The sequence below is a fragment of the Eumetopias jubatus genome, unplaced genomic scaffold, assembly GCF_037043125.1.
Source record: "Eumetopias jubatus isolate StellerSeaLion01/CBP00866 unplaced genomic scaffold, mEumJub1_p1.0 scaffold_3, whole genome shotgun sequence".
In the NCBI taxonomy this organism is placed as follows: domain Eukaryota; kingdom Metazoa; phylum Chordata; class Mammalia; order Carnivora; family Otariidae; genus Eumetopias; species Eumetopias jubatus.
The window spans coordinates 176,590,133-176,613,496 of record NW_028274809.1 but is presented as its reverse complement, the minus strand read 5'-3'; the positions used below and the strand labels follow the sequence as shown (position 1 = coordinate 176,613,496).

Here is a 23,364-nt window from a genome sequence, read left to right as displayed (position 1 = left end):
ATCATGGATGATCTGGTTTGGCCCAATGCAATCCTTATAAAGGAAAGAGGGAGGCATGAGTAGTAGAACCTGAGAAACAGATGGGATGATGGAAGATACTGGACTGATGGCAAGCTGGACCACAAGCAAAGGAATGCAGAAGGCCTCTAGAAGCTGGAAAAAGCAAGGAAAGGGATTCTTATCCAGAGACTATAGAAGGAAGGCAGCCTGCTACTGACACCTTAATTTTAGGCACTGTAAAATAATAAACTTACGGGGAGTTGTTACAACAACATTAGGAAACTAATATAGTAGAGGTCCCAGAATAGCCTAAATAATCTTGAAAAAGAGCAACAAGGGGCACCTGGGTGGCTCAGTTGGTTAAGCAGCTGCCTTCGGCTGGGGTCATGATCCTGGAGTCCTGGGATCAAGTCCCGCATCGGGCTCCCTGCTCAGCGGGGAGTCTGCTTCTCCCTCTGACCCTCTTCCCTCTCGGGCTATCTATCTCTCATTCTCTCTCTCTCAAATAAATAAATAAAATCTTTAAAAAAAAGAAGAAGAAATAAAGAAAAAGAGCAACAAAATTGAAAGACTCACACTTCCAGATTTCCAAACGTTCTACAAAGCTAGTATAATTTTATCAGTGTGGTGCTGGCTTAAAGATAGACATATAGGCCAATGGAATAAAACTGAGTATTCAGAAATAAACCATTATATTTATAGCCAACTGATTCTTGACAAGGGTGGCAAAACAATTTGACAGGGAAATAATAGTCTTTCCAACAAATGATGCTGAGAAAATTGTATACACACATGCAAAAGGAAGAAGTTAGATTCTGACCTTACATTATATACAAGAAGTCAAAGTGGATCCAAACCTAAGTGTAATAGCTAAAAGTATAAAAGTCTTATAAGAAAGATAAGTAAAAATCTTGACGACCTTGGATTAGATCAGGGCTTCTTAAAGTAACACCAAATTACAAGCAACAAAAGAGATACATTGTACTTAATCAAAATGAAATGTTTTATGTGTAAAATAAACCAGCAAGAAAGTGAAAATACAACTCACAGAATGAGAGGAAATGTTTACAAATCATATATCTCATAAGGGACTTATATTCAGAACATATATAGAACTCTTAGAGCTCAACAACTACAAACGTGAAAGGGATTTGAATAGATACTTCTCCAAAGAAGATACACGAATGTGCAAAAAGCACATGAAAAGATGCTCAACATTATTAGTCATGAGGGAAATGCAAATCAAAATTACAACGGGACACCATTTCACACTCACTAGGGTGACGATGTGGAGACAATCCCTCATACATTTCTGGTGGGAATGTGAAGAGGTACAGCCACTTTGGAAAACAGTTTTGCATTTCCTCACCAAAGTTAAACACAGAGTGACCAAATGCCCCAGAAATTTTACTACTAGGTATATATATCCAAGAGAACTGAAAACATACATACCCGAAACTTGTACACAAATGTTTGTAGCACCTTTCTCCATAATAGCCAAAAAGCAGAAACAGCCCAAATGTCCATCAATTCACTGGATAAAAAGTGGAATGTCAACTTCTTATCAACCATAATAAGGAATGAACAACACACTGCAACATGAACGGACCTTGAAAACATTGTGAAGTGAATAAAACCAGACACAAAACCTATTGTGTGATACTGCTTTATACAGGATGTCCAGAAACAGCAAATCCATAGAGACAGAAAGTAGGCAGTCATTGCCAGGGGCTGGGGAGAGGAGTTAACAGGATCTTACTAATAGGAGGTACAGAATTTGGTGTTTTTCAGTGATAAAATTGTTCTGGAATTTGTGGTGATCATTACATAACTTTATGAATATACTAATCACTGAATTGTATACTCTTAAAGGGTGAACTTTATGGTATGTGAGTTATAGTTCAATAAAAAAACTACAGTAAATGAAAAACAACAGGTGTATTCCAATAATACAAGATTATTTCAACATCATAAAATCAATCAGTGTAATTTACAGCACTGTTTGAAAGAGAAAATCTTATCTCAAAGGATGCACAAAGTTGTATTTTTTAAATGTACAAATGAGGAATAGAACAGAATTTCTTTAACCTGATTAGAGATAAGCCATTAAAACCTAAAACATATATCATAATTAATAAGGAGATATTGAAAGCTTTCCTTCCGAGATCAGAAACAAGATTCCCCAGCTAGTTCAATAAAATAAAAATAAAAAAGTGCCTAAGTATTGGCAGAAAAGAAATATACGTCATTATTTGCAAATTGCATTGTATGTGCAGAAAAAAATTAAATGTTAGAATAAGTAAATGTAGCTAGCAAGATCACTGGTTAAAATATCTGCATACAAAAATCTAAGGAAACTTATTTCCTTATACTAGCAATAACCAATTAGAAAATAAAATTCTAAAAATATACCATATATGATCAATGTTTTGTTAACTTCATAAAATTAATTTGAAAGTTTTCCTTTTTTATATGTTCTGGAAAGTTTGAACAATTTTTCAAATCATTTAAATAATGTTAAATATATCTCTCCAATAACAACAACAAAATATTCAAGTTGCTTGGGACTGTGGATATCCATAGAGGTATTAGGACTATCTCATTATTGAAGACCATTTTTAGATATAAGTCACAGACTCCTTAGAATGTCTTGATTCCCTAAGCATTCTTTTTTTATTTACCAAAATTGACAAATTTCTTATCTCTCATTTTTTAAGAGGTAACACAGGCATATTTAAAAATTTGCAATTAATGCAGACATGTAAAAGGTAGAAAATGAAGATAATCTACCAGATTCACCTTAACAATAACCACTTATGATATTTTGGTGTATAGCCTTATATATGCATGGGTGTGGATGCGTACGAATGTGGCTAAATGCGTGAGAGTACTTGTGCATGTGATCAGGGGAAAAATACATAACAAATAGAAACAGACAGCCGTCAAATACAGTAGGCATTATATTTTGTAAACTATTTTTGCTTTTGAAGTTAGACAATGTATAGAAACTTAATAGACATAGTAACCAGAAACTCTAGAGTTATTTCCATATTTCTGAAGTTACATCTGTATACAGATAAACATTCATCACAATCAACTACATATGTTGCTTGGAGTTCTTGCCTCCAGCTGCCATGTTAGGCATTACGGCCACGTTAGGTTGCAGTAATGATTGACATGTGTTTGCACACTATTTGGGAATTTCATATTTGTTATGTTGGATTTCTTCTGTTCTTCAGACATACAGCTTGGAAATACACATTTTGTTTTCCTACAACTGGATGGGGCACACACCAGCCTTAAAGGATTAAAATTAGTGGGTCCCCAGCTTGCATCCTTAAGCAATCCTTATAAACACTACCGTTCTTATTATTAACCCTGCTTTCTGTTCTCATCCAGTTTCAACAGGGTACACTCAGGAATTTAAACCATAGTCCTTCCTCATTTAAATAGATAACCTGCCACTCAAAAACTGACGTTCAAGTTTGATGTTAGAAATGGAGCTAATAGTTCCAAATACTTTAAATAACAGACTACACATTTTTTGCAATGTTTTAATAGGACATTTAAAACAACAGAAAGATTTGATTCTTGAATTTTTTCCCCAATAGTGATTACAAATAGTCTCCTCTTTCTTTACTATATTTGAATGGCATATTTCATTTCACACATCCTTTACTTGCTGCCAGAACCCTAATATTGCTAAGGGAGAAAGCTTACCTAGTGCAGTGTTTGTAAATGTCAACTACCCAACAGATATTTGGAAGCCTATGAATGTTCACCTTTCTAACATTTGCTTAAAGCCATCTGGAATTAATGTTCTCCTCTTATTCCTCTTCTTACCTCATAAAAAACAAAAACAAAAACAAAACAAAACAACACCTTGTACAGAAGTTGACACAAAACCTATTAAATAAAGCTGGTATTGAACCCTCTTGCACTGAAGCAGGAATTACACCCACATGTAAAAAAAAAAAAAAAAAGGAAACATTTTTATAGTAATCTGTACACTTGCTGTCAAGTTACCCTTTGATATGTCTGCAATTTTCCAGTGAAACACATCTTGTTTATTTTGGATTAGAAGCAAGCTCTTGCATGTCTAGCAGGATTCATTTGCTACTAAAGAAGCACTATACTAAAACAAATCACATGTCCCTCAAACCAAGTCTGCTTGTTTTCATTTTATTTTCTCAGCCTGATTAGTAACATTTGTGAAAATGAGTAATTTGAAAGATGATACTAAAAATTGTATAGAGTTGGCCCACCCCTCTCTCAGAAGAGCAGCTGATTTTCCTGTGGCCGCAGGACTGGGAAGTAGGGAAATGGAGAACAGGAAGTGGACCTGTTAACTCTGGAAACCTCTACTCTGGATAAGGGGCTAGTACATGATGCAGGGAAGCCAATGGATACCCTGGGTGAGTACCACATTGTAGGGAGCTTTGCCCTTTTCTGGGCTCCATTTCTCTTTTCTATTTCTTTTGTTTCTCTTTCCAGGTTTGTTCTATCAAAACCGAATGTAACAAAATCTGGGTAAATCATCAACATCCTTTCACATTCAGTCATACCCACACCTCCAATCCCACCGTCCAACATTCATTTAGTAAATATTTACCAAAGCGCTTCTTGGTACAAATCACTTCACAGGGCCAACTGGACATAGAGCAATTAGCATAGCCTATGATTAGATTAGCATATGGCAGCCCTTAGCCTCTAACGTTATAGAGTAACTTCTCCTATTTTCAAGTCCTTGAGTATTCTGTGCTTCCCAGGTCCAAAACTTTCCAAGTTTACCTACCCATCGTTTCCCCTTAAGCTTCTACCCCCATTTCTCAATTTATATCTGTTCTATAAAAATCCTCCCCCAAAAGAAATATTAATCTTCCACTGAAAGTGGGTTATTTTTAAATTTTATTGGCTAATTACTTAAAGTTCAAACTCTTCAGCCCATACTTAAAATCTCGTCTTTTCAACTCTTACATATTCAGTTACTGATATCTAAAATAATCATATAGCTACAGTCTTGCAAATTATTCACTATAAATGATAGTATGAATATGCAAAATGCCAAGCATCTTAAAAAATAACTAGCTTACACTAGTCCTTTCAAAAAGCAATTAATAAAATGTATACTTCTAACAAATATTTTTGAACATCTGTATATCAGTAACCAAACTTATTAGCTGGAAACAGAAGAGATCAAAGATCTGGTCAACTGACCCAATGTATAATTTTGAAAATGTAAATTTAATTTGTTCCTGATAAATGACCTCTCAAAAAATAACCCATTAATAAAGGACACTGTCAGGAAAGTAAAACTTATTTGGGGACTTTTAGGAGCCAACACATCTGTTTGCTTTAAACCTAGGAGATAAAGAATGATAAGAAGAAATTAGGTTGTAGCTAAATATCCATGAATATTAAGGTTATTCTCTATTGGTTTGGAGGGCTCATTTACACACCAATATTCAGCTTTAGGAATTTAGGGACTCATTAACTTTGCTAAACATGGAATTTTGAGAAAAAAAAAGCTAATTATTTCTTTACTATTTTTATATCCAAGCACAGTCTTCTTATTACTCACAAAAGACAAATCTTTACCAATCCCCACCCCTGCAGTCAGGGAAATAATTTCATTTAAACATCCCCTGAAAGCAATTATTTATGGGCTCCACAGAAACTGGGGTAAACTTTTTGTGGTCCCATTTATTTTGTGGAGATTAGAGATTACTTATAAAATAATACAACTCATAAATATTTGGATACTATGTTAACAGAAAAATTGAGCAAAAGTAAACCAATGATCCCAATCACATATCAGAAATACCTTGTTATAATTTAACTGACCTTTCAGTTGCTCTCAAAGTATTATTTTGATCTTTAACAACATCACTGATTTGAGAGGCTCTACATTCTCTGCATCATCAAAATTTTATGAACCAAAATTATTAACACAATTGGTTTTATTGAGAATTGCTTTGTTGTTCTTGTAAGATGTTTTCTGAATAGACTGTTGAGGTTTATCTGAGGCGCAATTATTGCTAATTAAATCTATGATAAACATTGTAATATATTTGAAGAAACCCTTCTTGAGGCATCTTCCCTACCTGACACTATGTGTCCTCTCTTTCAGCAATGTGCAACAGTTATTTTGCTGTAATTTCTGTAGCACAGTTGTCTCTGGGGTCTCCTTTAAAATCTCCAAGCTTCTCACATTTCAAGTTTCTCTAGAGCAGTGTTTCTCAACCTTGGCTGGCAGTCCTGATGTCCAGCTGCATCTCAGACCAATTACATCAAAAACTCTAGGGGTGGAACCCTGACATCAGTAATTTTTAAAACTCCCAGGTGGTTTCAAAGTGCAGTCATGGTTGAAAAACATGATTTGGAGTGAGAAACGACCTCAGGCTATCCCACAACTTTTATATTAATAACCTAACATATTACGAGTGGCAAAATGGCATCAGTGAACATGTATGGTTATAAAATAGAGCTAATTGTTTTGTTCCAATTCTGCTGAGCTATTTTTGTAAAACCTCTGTGTCTATGTCCCCATAATTTGAAGTTTGAGCCATCAAATTCTGATAAAGAATCTGCTAGGTTTAGACCAGACTTTTCTTGATTTAAAAATGGCAGTTCTTAGTAATATTAAGCCATTTAATTATTTCCTAAAAAAATCAATTTTGAACAAAAGTGTCACTCTTAAATAATTAAAATTTTAATAATTTTGAGGTAAATAATAAGCTGTCGATGCCATTTATCTAGATCAATTTATTAATGCACAGAATTCCTATGAGCATCACTCTCATCAGTAGTTTCTTTATATGAATTCTTATGTATTAAACTCTGTATGCTAACATTTATGGTGTCTGAAACTCCTTCATGTAATATCATTAATGTCTTTAGCTTTCTAGTCAGGAAAAATCCTTTTAATTGTTCATTCTAATGATTCAAAAGAAAATCATGTTTTTGTTTTGAACCCACCTTTAAATTTCAGCTCCAAGCTCTTTTATTTATTTTAAATTTGCTGCAGAGTTAATCTTCAAACCTCTCAGTTTATTTTTTAATATTGTCTCTCTCAGGCTCAGACATGGGAGGAATAATTAGACATCTCTCATTCATCAATAACAAGGAAACCTTTTCTTAGAAGGTTTCACTCTATGCTTTTTCCTTCTCACAGCCCTTTTGTTAGACGACAAGTTGATTTGATTTGGACAACTATTTGGTCATTTTCTTTAATGGGACTTAGCAAACTTTGACATCTGAAATTACAAAAACAAAACAAAACTTTCATTTTGGAAATTTAAGTTACTATGGAATGCAATTTATAAGAATGTTATTATTAATGATGTAAACCCAACTGTTTTGGGGATTACAGTGAATCTCATGACACTGAACAAGTACTATGACATTTACCCATTAATCAACCTAAGAAATTGATTTCAAGAAAGAGCCTTTGGTCCCAGGTGGCTGAGATCTGCATTATAATGTAAATTTGGTGTCTCCTTTTCAAGTAAATCTCACTTTCCTTACCAGTTCATGAAGTGGTAGCATGGAGGCAAAATCTTACCTCTAATAGGCAGTCTTTCTGAATCTGATTCCCCCATAGAAGGGATCCACTCTCTTGCTATTTCTCCTTCCTGTAAATACTTATATTAAAGAGGTTCTACCACTGAGTGACACATTTTCTTGACTTCCTCCCCACACCTCTCTGTGATAATTTGACCTGATTCATAACTATATCTCTAGCAACTAGGGGTTCTCACTTGGTGTTCAATAAATGTTTGCTAAATCAATGATGAGGGATGTAGATTACACAGATTTAGCATTTGTTAAAATGCATCAAATTGCCTGTTTAAGATCTGTGCATTTCACTGCATGTAAATTGTACTTCAACTACAAAGAACAAAGGAAATACTTTTCATTCCCCTTGGAACATGCTTTCAGAATCAGATGGCAAACCATTATGGAATTGGAGAGTTCCTCCTTCATCACAAATAAGTTAATATGCATCTTGATAATCCACATTGTTTTCTGGACTTGAAAGTTTACTATTTTACAAAATCAAACTCATCCACAAATTTGCCACCAATGTGGATATTCAAATAATGTGGAAACACACATGTCAAATTCAAGGAAGATGTCTTAAATACTAACGGCTTCATTGAAATAAAATTGAAGTTTTCTATAGTAATTATTTTGTGGGATTAGGCATATTTGGTTATTACTACACTAAAACATGACGACATCCCTTAATAGTCAAACTCTGTATAAAAGAAACACTCTCATTTACTTTTATAAATATTTGAAAAATTTTACAGAGTTATATATAAGTAACCAAATATAAAAATTGGTATGGACTAAACCAATGCAAATGAGCTGAGACATTATTTAATTAGCTGGTACCACCAATAGGTCCTAAAAGCTATATAAGTCCATTACTTACAAGTGAAAATCTACCACTTTATTATCAGTTATCCAGTCAAGTTATTAATTAATAACAAAAATGCCCTACAGAATGGCCAGAGTATAAATCCCAATCAATAAACAACAACAACAAAAAAATGTAGTTCTTCCTTTCCTAATCATTTCATCCTTCTTTCTTTGACTTCATTACTTGATCTTTAATAGATAAGAAAGCATCTAAAGTGAAAAAAAAATAAAACATAAAAACAGAAGCATGGCTTCACCAACATCAAAACTTGAAAACACGTTAAGAAATAATGATAAATTCTTGCTGTTCTTAGCAACATAGAATAGATACTAGCAATAAAAAAGACCTTGGAGTCTAGAGTATCATTTGTTTGTTTAAGAAGAACTTTTCTCCTTAATGAAATACCATATGCAACATGTCATATAAACAAATTAAGAGAAGTAAAAGTGCGTGACTATCCAAAGCCTTACCTGTTGGCTCGTTTTTCACTTTTAGTAATGGACTCTGAGGGATAACTATAGAAAACTGAGACCAAAAAAAAAAAAAAATGTAGTTCTTACTGACATAGCAAAAATGTCCCATTCCCAAAGAGGGTATGAATGTCCTTTGGTCACAGAATTAGTTTATAGGGGAGCATATTGAATGGTTTTGCTTTAATTGTATGTTTTTATCTAATTATAAAGAAAAATATAATTTCTAGATTATATTAAAAGTATGAGTGATTATTAACTTTAAAAATTTAATTTTATGAATTGATTTTATTCCCTTAAAATAGAAATAGTCCTATTTTGCATTGCAGTTTGAATTTTTTTTCCAATGAGTGCATAAAATTGTTGCATATGCAAATGTGCCATACCTTTTAGTATTGCTTATGTACTTTGCAATTGAAATGTCTATATCAAATTCTTTAACTCAATTTCTGGTTTTGTTGTAAACCAAACACTACTTAATAGCTTAGCACACCTGATTTGACTTGGCATTTTCAAAACTGATTTATTGCACACTCTGAGAAACCTGTTAGTTCTAATCTTGCAAATGCAATAGGTTCCTCTTGCCGTGATAATTATTATGCAGCTGATAGGTATGTTATGTCTTCCCTCAGTTTATATAATTGTGATTTATCATCCATTTCCAAGAGAAATCACATCCCAAAGCAACAGGTTCTGCTATGTGCTATTGATTAAAGTGCTATGCATTATCTGAAGAGTAGCTGGGTTACAAAGAGGGACCAATACAAACTCACCCTTTTCCAAGCCCTGGAGTAATTCCTGGGAAGAAACTGATACGTCTTTTATGCTTTGCAGTAGGTCTGGTCAATGTCTTAGAATTTAAACACAATTAACCTAGAGTTTGCAATTTGCTTCTACTGCTTACAACTAACTGCCATCAATAGGCTACCCAGGGGATTGACTTCCAGAATATTTTTAAAATATGCCAAATAATTAAGTAGGGTTGGTGACAATGTAAGGTATATTGAGGTAATGATATAGCACAATTCTTCTTCTTTCTTTAATAATTTCCATTCTCAAACTGGAATTCATTTTTTTTAAATTGACAATGACAACTTGACAAGCATTGTTTGTAATTATGTTTGGGATTTTTAAAATCCGAAGTTCAGTGACTTCTGTTCCTTCACAATAAAATTATATCACTGCCATCCTAGACAGCTCCTTCACAGCCATGTGAGAAAGTTATTCTTAGATGTATGTCTCTTTTTCTGTATTATGAAGTAACAAAAAGAGCTGTGAGAATTCTGTATTTGTTCTCTTATTGATGAGGACCCAAATTAAGGTACAGGTAAAGCGGTTCTGGAAAAATACCAAGATATTTTTTCTCTGAGTTTTCTCTTAAGTGGCAAAAAGTAAAGCAATGGAGAATCAAGTTAAAGAAAACCATCATTCTTTATACTCCATGTGATGATAAAGAGGTAATTTTAGGATAGCTAAAATTATTTTAATATTTACTTCAAATTTTAAAGACAATGAATTAGATTCAACATAAAGGGCAACCACTATTACTACAGTAACTACATTTGAATCAATAATTCATGTATTCACAATTCCATAAAAATCTCTCAGTTCTTTCTCATTTTACTATTACAGGTATATTTGATTCTTATAAAGGGCAGTATGTGATAGAATTAGGGAATATAAATTAGACCTGAAAAATCACTCAAAAATTATTTTCTTCTATGGATTGATCTCTCAGTCTATTACTCTATCAATCTATCAATCTATTCACTATCTACCTATAGCAAATATATTTATAATATTAAAATGATGAACTCCCCCCCAAAATGAAATCTAAGATAAATGTGAAAAATTCCTATGTGTAAAGTGGGCAACTTATACCAACTTTATTTAAATAAATCTTTACATTTCTATGCAAAAGAGGGAATGTATTTTATATATGCTTTAGTAGTAAACAAATTTATAGTTAAGAGGATATTCATCTAAATATTATTTATAACAATGAAAATATCTTAACAATCCATCATGGCTACATAAATGAAGGTATACCTTTTTAAATGAAAACTACACAGTTGTTATAAAAGATACTATATACTGACATGGAAAAATCTCAACCATATACTATTGTGTGAGTAAAGAAAGTTCCAAGCAAAAACATGTATAGTATATATCCTTTTATATAAAATAATATTAGAGCATAGGCATTCAGAGAGGTAAGTCTATACGTGTGTCTTTAACTTATAAATAGTAGTTTGCCCTTGGGGAGCTTGATTTGTACTAATGTTTATTTTCTTTTTCGCCAAAGTAGTAAAAGCACTGATGATCTTTCTGCAATGACTTTGAATCTTCTTATTTACCCTCCAGATGTACCTCATTATTGAGACTATTTTTTGTGCTCTTCTCATCTGAGGCATTTTAAGATGATATAAATGTGAACATATTCTGAGAAGTTATAGCCAAATAATAAGTAATCCTTGCATGACTACTCCTTACTTCTGAATAGTGAAGGAGTAGAATGCAGTTTAGTAAAAAACACATGCACCAAAGGTCAAGTGTTCTTACGTAAAATATAAGGTTTTATGAGAAGGGAATAAAAAAAATTCAAAGGTTCATGAACAAAAATGAAGAGGGGCTAGGTAATTAGAAAACATGATAGAACACAAGACATTGCAAAGTCCCAAAGTCCAGTTTTCTAATTGGGATAACAGAAGACCTGAACATTTGTTTCCATCCCTGCAGTGAAGAAAGAATTTTAAAAAAAAACAAAAAAACCCCACTCAACCTAAAGTAAACTATGGACTTTTGGTGATAATGACATTTCAATGTAGGCTCATTGGTTGTAACAAGTGTGCTATTTGTACTAGATGGTGATAGTGGGGGAGGTTGTGCATGTTGGGGTGTTGGGGTTAATGTAGAGCATGAAATCAGCCATAATACCTGGCTTGCTAAAATGTAACACAGAGGCCGCTGAGGGCAGGGAGGGTTTCGGAGAAGGGCGTGGGCCTTTGGAATGCCGGGGCCTTCCGTGACCACTCAGCAGTTGGAATGCTGTGGGGAGTTACCTTCCCCGAAGCTCTCTTAGCCCAAACAGCCACCCTGTGATCTAAGAGATGTACACATAGTCCCTTAGGCTATGTTTAGCAGAACACGCAGATTAGCATATTGTATCTTTACTGTAAATCCTCTCAGTTTCAGTAAGAAAGAAAGAAGAAAGAAGAAAAGAAAAAGAAGAAAAAGACAAAGAAAGAAAGAAAGAAAGAAAGAAAGAAAGAAAGAAAGAAAGAAAGAAAGAAAGAAAGAAAGAAAGAGAAAGAAAGAAAAAGAAAGAAAGAAAGAAAGAAAGAAAGAAAGGAAGGAAGGAAGGAAGGAAGGAAGGAAGGAAGGAAGGAAGGAAGGAAGGAAGGAAGGAAGGAAGAAAGAAAGAAAGAAAGAAAGAAAGAAAGAAAGAAAGAAAGAAAGAAAGAAAGAAAGAAAGAAAGAGAAAGAAAGAAAGAAAGAAAGAAAGAAAAAGAAATGTGAATTGAACATGTCAGAATTTTATCATCTTCATTTACGGGAAATCTGAATGCATTTCATTTCATTACAATGAAATGGAGAAAGAACAAATATGCATAGCCAAGAAATGTGAGACCTAATCAGTTTCTATCATAAACTAACTGGCCATCACTGGGCCTGTTTCTACACATGATAAAACAGAATGCCTCATATGCCCAATGTCATCAGCCTGCCACTGTTCTGTTTCCCATCTTAATTAGGACGGGAACTCTAATATTATCGTATTTTCAATTTATGCTAATGAACAAGGTCACTTTCCTCCTGAAAGCCTGTTTAATTCCCCACAGTTTACAGAATCAAATCAAACTTGTTAGCTCATCTTTGTAAGTTCCTTCCTGCCTTACTTTATATTTCTAATTCTCCAAATATTTTTGTTAAGAGCAAAAAGGCACAACCAGGAACCATGTTCTTAGCACTCCTCTACTCCTCCTAGCCTGGCCCACCTCATCCACTTCAGCCCAAACCTCTTTGGTAAGGTGTTCAGAGGATACTGGTATAAAATGTGGATGCTCCCCAGATCCCATAAACCTAAACTGCCGGGGAGGGCATTTCTGAGGATGCAGAATAAACCTTAGGAAGGTTTGCAAAATGGACCCCATTTGTGGATGTGTACCTGCCATGACTTAGGACAACATATAGAGCCTGGGGAATCTTGCTTTCCTGATCTGTAGAAGTAGGAGAGTGTTGGCAGCATTCACCCCATGGGGACATTGTATAGATGTGGAAACACAGTGTTTGTACAGTACATGACACGGTCTTCAGACATGAAGGTACTTAAATATCAGCTGGTCCCATAGTTATTTGAAAAAGAATGGTTTGTAAAAAGAGAGCTATAATCTCCAAGGAGATGTAAACGGTATTTGTTCTTCTAGAATAGAAAAGAGGTATATTAGCAGTCAAGGTAGATATTGAGGAGAACTCAGTCTACTTACGCCAAGTTACTTAGCACAGGAAATAAAGAGTTTCCCTTTGGTTTGAGAGGAACCTGCTTAACCACAAAGAATCAGAATTGAGAAGGGTAAGTTCATTTCAGCATTCCCTACTTGGCTATAACAGTGTGGTACTTGAGTTCTCTCTGAGCCAGTTGTAACACCTACTGGTTATCTCATTAATTAATGAGTTGAATAAAATCTTTGACACAATTTCATCTACAAAAAAAAAAAAAAAAAGTGGGAAAGAAAAATGGAGATCATTTTTGATGATGATGGAGATCATCATCCCACTCTATCACAGCCCCAGGATAGGACTTCAGCTTGCATTAGGGAAGTCTGACAATTATAGTGATTTACAGAAGGAGAGATTGAGTGAGTAATAAAGGGCAGAGAGCATGATGTTCTTGTGAGTTGTGCCACATGAGAAGGGAGAAAATGTCCCCTGATTCTGCAAAGGGAGGTGTAACCTGGGTGGGGCTGCTCTTCATTTGCTGCCTTGGTGTCAGCACCCCCTTGATGAAGCACAGCCTGGTGGTCTTGCTCTGCTAGCTTGCCTACCCTCTCAGTCCTCAGTCTGTCTCCACCAGACCTGAGCCTTCTGGATGCCCAATTGTGAGCAAATGTTCTTACACAGACTATAGTATTCATGTGTATAAACGAGGAGTAAGTTTAAACGAGGAGTAAGTTTAAAGCAAACAAATATTCACATTTCAGTAAAATGCAATGCCTCCCTCCATCTTCTACATAGGAGTGAGGACTTTGTCACAAATATGGATCATGACCCAGAGAGATCCTAATTATTTCCTAACACTGTCTGCTGCCACGCCCCCTCTCCAGCCACAGCCGTGTGCTTGCCATGATCAAGCTGGATATGCTCCTGCCTCAGAGCCTTTGCAATTCCTTCTGCTTGAGATGTTGGTCTCCTAGACAAGTGTATGGCTAACTCCCTCAAAATACCACCTGCTCAGTAAGACCTCTCTGACCACCCTATATAAAAGTGGCACCTCTAGCTTCCTTGACCCTCCATGTTTTTTAGTGTTCAATACAGGCTACTTTTGTATCTATTAGGTTAGTTGTCTTTCTCTCTCCAGAGGCTGACAAAACCAAGAACAGAACCTGGCACATTGTAGGTATGCATTACATCTTTGTAAAATGAATATTTGTTGAATGAATTAGCGTTCAGGATGTTTCTTGGTCAACCAAAAAAGTCTAAATAGCATTCACTTCAAAAGTGCTTGGTGCAGCAGGGAAGCAAGAAGTAAATTTTGTTGTTGTCCATATTAAACCAGTTGAAATATTTAAATTTTTGATGTCTCAAGGAATTTCTTTGGTTTTATGGAAAATTCACTCATCCAGAATATTTTGTGAGCACTCCAACCAAAATATGCTTCATTCAATTCTGTCTGTATATATTAATCTAGAGATAAAGTTTACATCTTTAATTTTGCTACAAATGTTTAAATGACTACTTATGAACCTCACAATTTTAAAAATATAAACCCTTTAATAATCAATTACCACATCCAATTAGTTCACAATCATTGAAATATACATTTGGGACTAGGGCTCATTTCAAATCTCAAAATACAAAGTCACTTAATTCAGAACTCCATCTGTGCCTCAGTCTCTGGAGTCTGACAAACAGTCTCCAAATTGTCTTCTGAGTTTTCATCAAAACAAGACACCAGTTTGGAATCTATTTTAACATTACTTACACTATATGGGGACTCACATTGCATCTGCTTTCATTTTTCTCTAATGAAAGTTCCTAGTTGTTCTGTGTCAGAAAGGATGTACGTATTCCCTAGAAATAGCACTGTTATTTAGAATGCAACAATAGAGAAAATCGAAGCCCCAGATCTTATATTTCATATTCATAAAATTGTAATTGGCCTTTTTATGTCTGTGCTACCCTTGAGACACAGGGAATTAATTTTATGTCCATGAACATATATAGGATACCCATAAAACTCAGAATAGTTCAAATTCTCATTCCCCCAAAAGAAGTAGAAATAAAATCAAAGCATATGTTTCTTTAATCTTGGGGATTCTGTATAGTTTAATGTGACCTCTAGAGATGATATTAAATTGCAGTTATTGTAAATAATGGGCAAAGGAAGACCTATGGTATAATGTTTGCAATAGCATTGTAAATAGAGAACAAATCCCCACCAAATTTACATTTCACTTGCAGGATGAAGCAGACTCCTTGCAGATATCAAATGTTTATACTCCCCTTTGTCATCCTTGCTACAAGTACAAGCCTTGTTAGCTCACTGGGTTCAAAGTCTGGTTTTACTACTCTATATGACCCAGGTAAGGCTTAGACTTGCTAACATACGGCAAACCTCATTTTACTAATATCAATAGGGATAAAAATCCCTACATCAAAACTTGGGGAAGGCTGAGGCCTATGAAAATTAATATGCATAAAATACCAGCATGATTTCTGATTCACAGTAAACACTCAATAAATTGGCACCAACACTAAGGCCCATCAGACAAAATAGACATCATAATATTAGCTCATGAAGAGGTGAGAAAGTTGCCTTGTCGTTTGTCAGAAAAAAAAAAAAAAATAAAGCAAGTATACAACTTTTCCAAAAGGACAAAAGTAAGTCTTGGCCCTGTGTCTCTTAATTTTTGTGTTTGTGCTTAATGTACAAAATCAGGATTTTATTCGGCACTTGAATGAGAATACACACATACACACATAGACACCCAAAAGAACTTATTGTTTTTAAGATATGTATTATGTTCTCTTCATTCCTCCCTCCATAAGTGAAATCTACAATGTAAAAAAAATTCCCTAAAAAAATGAACAAATATCAAAGTAATACACGATTTCTTTATTGATACAGATTAATGTATAGTAATATAATTTGCACATATTTCCAGATATGTGTGTATAAAGTGTTTTTTTTACAAATAAGATTAAAATGATCTGAATAACCTCTCAAAAAACAAAAAAAGAAGGAAAAGGGGATATTAAAGGAACCAAACAAGAAAGAAGAGAAAGAAAAGGAAAGAAAGAGGGAGGGAGGCAGGGAGAAGGAATAGTACAGGCATCAGCTCTGTTAGACCAGCCCTATCCGGAACCTTCTCTTTCCACATCTCTCTTTTTGTATGTCTGGTCTGGAGGAGAGTGGTCTCGGAGCTGTGGAAAAGATTCCTCCTCACGTGCTCTTTTTGCTGATTTCTATCTGAGAGGGGCTCTATCTTCTGTTTTACCTTCACTTCGTAATCCTGATGCTAATCAAGGCTGAAATTAAAAGATTCCATCCTAACGATTTGTTTCGCCTCATTAGCCTAAGAGGCTGAAGTCACTAACGTAAAAGTGGCTTTACATCTTTCCATGTCTCGATAATCTCTGTGGAACTAAAGAACCCCTGTGCAACAGAACCATGCTGTTCAGAGTGTGGACTCCAGACGGGCAGGCTGGGCATCACCAGGGACCTGGTTAGAAAACGGAGAATCTCATTCCCACCTCCAACAAACGCTGAAGCAGAATCTGGGCTCTATCAAGTTTCCGAGGAGATTCATATGCATATTAAAGTTTGAGAAGCACTGTAATAAAGGATTATTAATAGTGATGGCTTTAATTCCCCAACTGTGCTCCTTAAAAAATTAGTATTTTCCAAAATGTTTTCTACAAAAATGAGTTCTACAATCAAATGTATTTTAAAAATACGAAATTAAATAAAGCTAAACCAATTTCCTTTCGGCGGACTTCTTGGTGCCACTGTTCTCCTCTAACACGTGCAGTAAAAACTGCATGTGCGGTATTTCTCCAAGCTATTTGACCATGAAGCCATGTTTTTTTTGCATGATCCTTTAAATATTTCTGAGAACATTAGGTTTTGTATAGCACAGTTTGGAAAAAGTGTCCTAATTTTTTGCAGAAATGTTTTACAAACTCCACTTAAAACATTAGGAAAAATGTTTGAGATTTAAAATTAAATATTGGAAAAATTATTTATGTAAAATATCTAATTCTCTGAATATTAAATTGGAAAATACGCAATGTATGCTTCTGTCTCCAGGCCCATTACCCTCGTTCTGCCTGATGGAGTCAGGGACTTTGCACTGATCTCAACTGAATCGCAACATTTTTTGGTATGTTCAGTCTTGAGATTTCTCCCTCCTCTTGCCCCTTATCAAAATAAGAGTCTTCATTATGTTCCTCCTAAGGTAGACACCACCATAAAAACAATCCGTTAAAGCCATCCTCTGATAAGTAATATCTGAAGTTGTCTAAATATGCTATTCCTTTTCATTTGTTTGTTTTTTTAATAGAGAAGATTTAGGCTTTAAATTGCCTTTTCCCAATGCCAAAAAATAAAAAATAAAGAGTTACATTTGTTTTTATAATTCAAGTACACTGTATCTAAAACCCTCCCTGTGAATATTACACACATGGACTCTGATGGACAGCTAGAATTAAGAACAGTCAGGTACTAAGAACTCACCAAACTTGCACATATAAATACATTAGTATGAACTCCTTATTTCTTATTACAGTCTTACTTTCAACAGGGGCCCCCTGTTTCTTTCTCACTTATTTCATTATTTAAAAGCCTTTTTAATGTTTTTCTATCATTTTCCATGTTCCAGGAAGACAAGTGTTACCGACATGAAGAATTTCATGGCCAGCTTTCAATCCTTTCCACTTAGAGCTTATCATGGACAATTCATATAAAAAAAAATCCAAGCTAACACTGAATTTCTTTTCAAATTCTTCCAGACATAATATTTTCTGGCTAAAAAAAAAATCTCATTTTTAGACTCCTTTTTCTCTTCACTTCTATCATAAAAATGGAGGCTGGCTGCTCTTTTTATACATTTTTTGGTCATAATGAAACAAACTTAATTAAGATTTCAATCTAGTTTTATCTAGCACCAAAAATTGTAATTATTCCATAATATTCAATATTGCCTTTAGAGGCAATTCATGGTTAAAACATTACAAAATATTGTTTTATGTAATATCAGTAGACTCACTCATTTTGGACTATCTCCGCACCCAGCATTCCATAAAGGAACCATTAATCATCATTACAGTTAATTCCCCCAAGAAAACAACTAAGCAGAATTGAGAATATGAAAAAAGCTCAATGGTACATAAACACCTATAATTCCTGCTTCCCTTGTGTCTTTTTATTTGGAGCTGAGATTTTAAAGCAATGTTAGTTTACTCTCTCCCCATCTTTATTTATTCAACAAATATTCATTTAACGCATATTAAATGCTAGGCTCTGTTCCAGACTTTGGGGATTTAGGAAAAATTTTTAAAAATAAACATATATTATAAGGTCAGGAAATGAAGTGCTAAAAGGAAAATTAAAGTCGTATAAACAAACAGAAAATGACTTGGGTATAGGACCAGGTGGTTGTCTTCCTGGACCATGAAAAATAATAGAAAATAAATAATATGTAGATCCAGATGTAGATATAGATATATAGTTATATATAGATATATTTGTTCAGCTGTATATTAGGTATATCTTTTTTATCAGATTATCCCAATTATACTGTCAATTTAGGTAAAAATCATTACTCTGTTTTAGCTGTTCTCAAAATGTTTATCAATGAGTCACGCCTCTATGAATTTTTTGTATGGCCCATATTTTTCAGACCATACCAAAACTTCTCTCAAAATTTGCTAAAAATTTGCATAGCTATTTTCATTTGACATGATAAGAGAAGAAAAAAGAAACTTTATCTTAGTCATATAGAGAGAAATCTATTCCAACTGAACCGTATTTCAATTGAAAGTCTGGATTATGCTAACAATTATTAGGGTGTTGTTTTGTGTTTTCTTTTTAAGGAAAAAAAGTTAAAGACCCAGAAATACATGGTAGGATTCTTTTTGTCATTTATTTTGTCAATATAATTACCAAACCATTGGTCAACTTAACAATGAAATTGAGAAAAAAATCATTATGAGCTGCTTCATATCATAGAGGAAAAATACCTGATTTAACTGCATTTTAAAAATTTTAATCGCTTACTCAGGCAAATATTATATTGCTAAATCAAATTTCTTGAAAGTCAACATGAGAAAGATCATGAATTATTGTTGTAAGAATCAGAAAAGTCAGTGTATAAAACAGAAACTCTGCTAAGTAAAAAAACACTATATTTTCAAAACTTATATCAAATGTACCAGCAATGGATGCATTGGCCTTCGGGAGAGATACTCATTTAGAAAATTTGAGCATGTGAGGAGCCTTTTTGCCCTCTTGGCTGACTTTTAATATTGTGATTCTGAAACTCTGTCCTCCAACCTCTTTGTATTTTAATTCCTCTCTGATGGGACAAATCAAAAGATTTCTATAAACATCTAAGATTTTATCACAGTTTATTCAAGTCTCAATTTTGAATATACAGTTAATATAATCAAATAGCATATTTATAACAAAATATCTTATTTATAATATGTGCATATTTAATGGCATATTATGAATATAATCAGAACATATCAATATTATTATATATACTATGAATAAAATATTATTATATAGCATACATAATTCAACAACAACCCTGTAAGAAGTGTTATTACTACTTCAATTACACTTATGAGGAAAATAGGGCTGAACTTTGATCATCTGGCTCCATGTCCCCACTTTCATGGTACAATGTTATCCACTATCTAAGGTCTTTACTATATTCAGCTGCGTTTCTGCGATATAAACTGAGGTATCTCAATTAATGATTCCTAAGAAAATATCATTCTATCACATTTTCTATGAAAAATAAAAGTAGAAGGAAAAGAGAAGTACCATTTTAGACATTTGTTTTAAAACCTTTTTGTGAGCTTATGGATAAGAGATCTCTAGCTGTTTAACATACATGACTTTATAGCTCTAATTCTCTATCTTTTTCACCTGTAGTTAGGACCCATGCATCAGACTTCCTTCACGTCTCATTTTGATTACCAGTAAGATGCCATCATGGGCTTCCTTCCATCGCATCACTGCGTTTCAAACTTAAAGTTAACTGAGTGACTTAGAACATTTATCATAAGGCTTGACTTCTGGCCGTATATGGATCACACTCAGTAACTGGCTTCAGGATCTTGGTCAAATCACTTATCCTCTCTATGTCTCAGTTTCCTGCCCCCCAAATAACTTAAATTAGTAAATTCTATTGTAGTTTTAAAATTCCATGATTCAAAAATTGACCTTGAGTATTTACTATGTACTAGTAGTGCACTGTGTTCAATATTAAGGGAGGAGTTTTAGAAAACCTCAATATCACAATACCTCTTCCCTTAATGTTTACTGAACAAATGTTAACTAAAAACTAGAGCTACTAGTTAAAATATGGGTTAAAAGGTTGAAAATACAACTACTGGAGAAAATATCTATATATACAAACAAGCCCTTTATTGACTTTGTGGCTTCATAAAGGCTGGAAGACATTGGAACAACAACAACAATAATAATACAAGTCATCACATCATGTGTCATACACGTGATGTATGACATCACGTGGTGATGTATGACATGAGCCGACCGAGCCGCCCAGGTGCCCTAATTAGTGTTGTTTTTATGATATATTCTGCTATAAAGGAAAATGATTCGAGATTATCTAAAATAATTTTGCTGTAACTCTGCAGTTGTTAGCATAGGTTTGTTTTCTTTCTCTTCATTCTGGGTTCATGTCAAACCAAACTAAATGGAAGCAAGGAAAGGAAAAAGGATCTATGGTTATCACTGTGGGTTCTCGCTTGGAAATTAAATCCCCTTTGCACTAAGGAGGTAAATGTAAAGTCACTTAACCCCATTGTTTTAATGAGCTAAGAAAAGACTTCATAAGTGCCTTTGAAAATTACTCCTCATTGTTTTATTAAAAAAAAATCAGTGATTTAAAAACATTAAGTGGGCATCTTATAGGCATTTAAGGAAATCTGTGCAAAAATATACACACAGTTATTAAAATGACAGCAATCTGCTTGCTGTTATTTGCTGCTTAGAGGTAGGACCAAAGTGTATTTTTTCCTTCCTTTGCAATGATGAAAAATCCTATCTCCCTTAAATCTGTGGGTTGTTTTTTTTTTTTTTTTTGCAAGTACTTGGGAAGATGTTATATCTTTATATTTGAAGGATTTTCTAATAAAATGCATAACTGTGTGACTAATCAGCAGAATAAATTGGAAGGACTCAAAAAACTTTTAGGGCTGGAGTTGCTGTCTCCTCCTTGGCACTCACTAGCTTCTTCCTTTGGGAGGAGAGATCTGATTGGGGAAATGGTAAGAGTCTGATATCTATTTCCTCAAGAGCTTGAATTGGGAAGGTTAATGTACTAAACTTAGAGGCTCATGTATTTTTTTCTCCTTCTTTGTCAATCCACCATTCTTGGATCTGGTTTTAGAAACTACCTGCCTGTGAGTCCTAAGCATCCTGCTGGCCAATCTTGCATCTTCCATGCAATAAACCAAAAAGAACAATCTATGCCTTGTGCAGTAAAGTTTTCAGTTATTCAGCTGCTCTCTTGGTAATATTTTTGTACAAATTCTATGGAAGGAACAAGAAAAAGGAAAAAAGATTTGGTTTTAAGCCCAAGCTATATTTTTTAATCCAGCTCTGCATCTATAATAAAGCAGACAATTTCTTCTCTAACTCCTGTTATTTATTTCCAGATAGGTTTCAAATCATGAGGGAATTAAATGGGGTGGTAAATTAACCAAATCAAATACTGTGAGTGATGCTAGTGGTCATGCTAAAATTACTCTCACTAGCCCTTTCAAGTTGAGCAAGCCTAGAGTTTTCATCGCTGCTAGAAGCAGACATCTTTAAAGGTTTTCTTTATAAAACTCACTTTGAAAGATGCTAGGCCTTAACACAACAAGATCTGGGTGAATTATGTGGGTAAAGTCTTTATCATGACCAAATCTGGTTAGTGTATTTAATCCTCATGCTATATTTCAAAGTTCATTAAAGGCTAGAAATCGTACATCCGGTTGATACTGGATGCTGGAGTTTAACACTCTTTGTATCTACCCTACCAATGGTCCAGCTTGCTGGGGATGGGCAGCAAAAACTACAATTCCCAGAATCCTTTGCAGCTAGGGCTTCAGATATAATTTAGAGTCCATCGGTTAGATATCATTGTGGAAGATCTCCATTCAGAACTGAATCATTTGATAAAGTAAAAGAAACTCTTTGGGCTGGAGAAGCAGCTATCCAGCATCCAGATTAAGCAGTGTCCTGACTACTTTTTGACACAGCTGTAGTGGCAGCCTCTCATTCTTTAAATTGCCCATCACATAGAGGCAGTTGTACCCGAACAGACCAGTTCTAACCAGCATGGGAATGTTCCAGAAGCTTAGCCTAGGATCTCGTTTTTGTAACCCTACTAATTAATTTGTGAGATAGTTTTATCCCTTCAATAAACAAGTTATTCTTAAACAGGATAAAGTATATTCCCTTGCATATAGTTAAGAACCTTGGCTAATACATCAGTAAAAACAATTCAGGATAGAGATAAGAATTTAAGGTAAATAAAAGATTATAAAATATAGGATAAACTTGCACAGGAAATATTGTATAGGATAGATCTAAGAAAAATACGCTAAGAATCATGGGGAAGTTGAAGCCAAAGGGATTAAACTAGATACATAGATCGACTCTATAGGGCTGAAGCCAACAGAACCACATTATGTTATATGCATTGAGAATTACCATTCCAGTTGAAAAAGTCACATTGTAAAAGGGAACATTAAACATAATCTGATTTAAAAGACATGCCTACCCTGTAGGGCTCAATGGTCACCTGCTGGAAAAGATATGTTATTGCTGTCAGCTACTCACCTGCAGAATCATTCCTATGTATTTCTCAAAAACTTTAGATCCTGGTTCACTCCTACTCTGTCCATTAGAATGCCTGACTTGTAATTTCTATATAATGTACACAATTTTTTCTAATAGCTGTATTCTTAATTTCGTAAATGCTTCCATTCCGAGGATATCTA

The 23,364-nt window shown here is 34.3% G+C and overlaps 1 protein-coding gene across 1 annotated transcript in view; it reads right to left on the bottom strand.

The window, feature by feature from the left end:
- Positions 1-23,364, bottom strand: part of GPC5 (glypican 5) — a 649,065-nt gene that overhangs the window by 86,973 nt on the left and 538,728 nt on the right. The gene's annotated exons all lie outside the window — the stretch shown is intronic.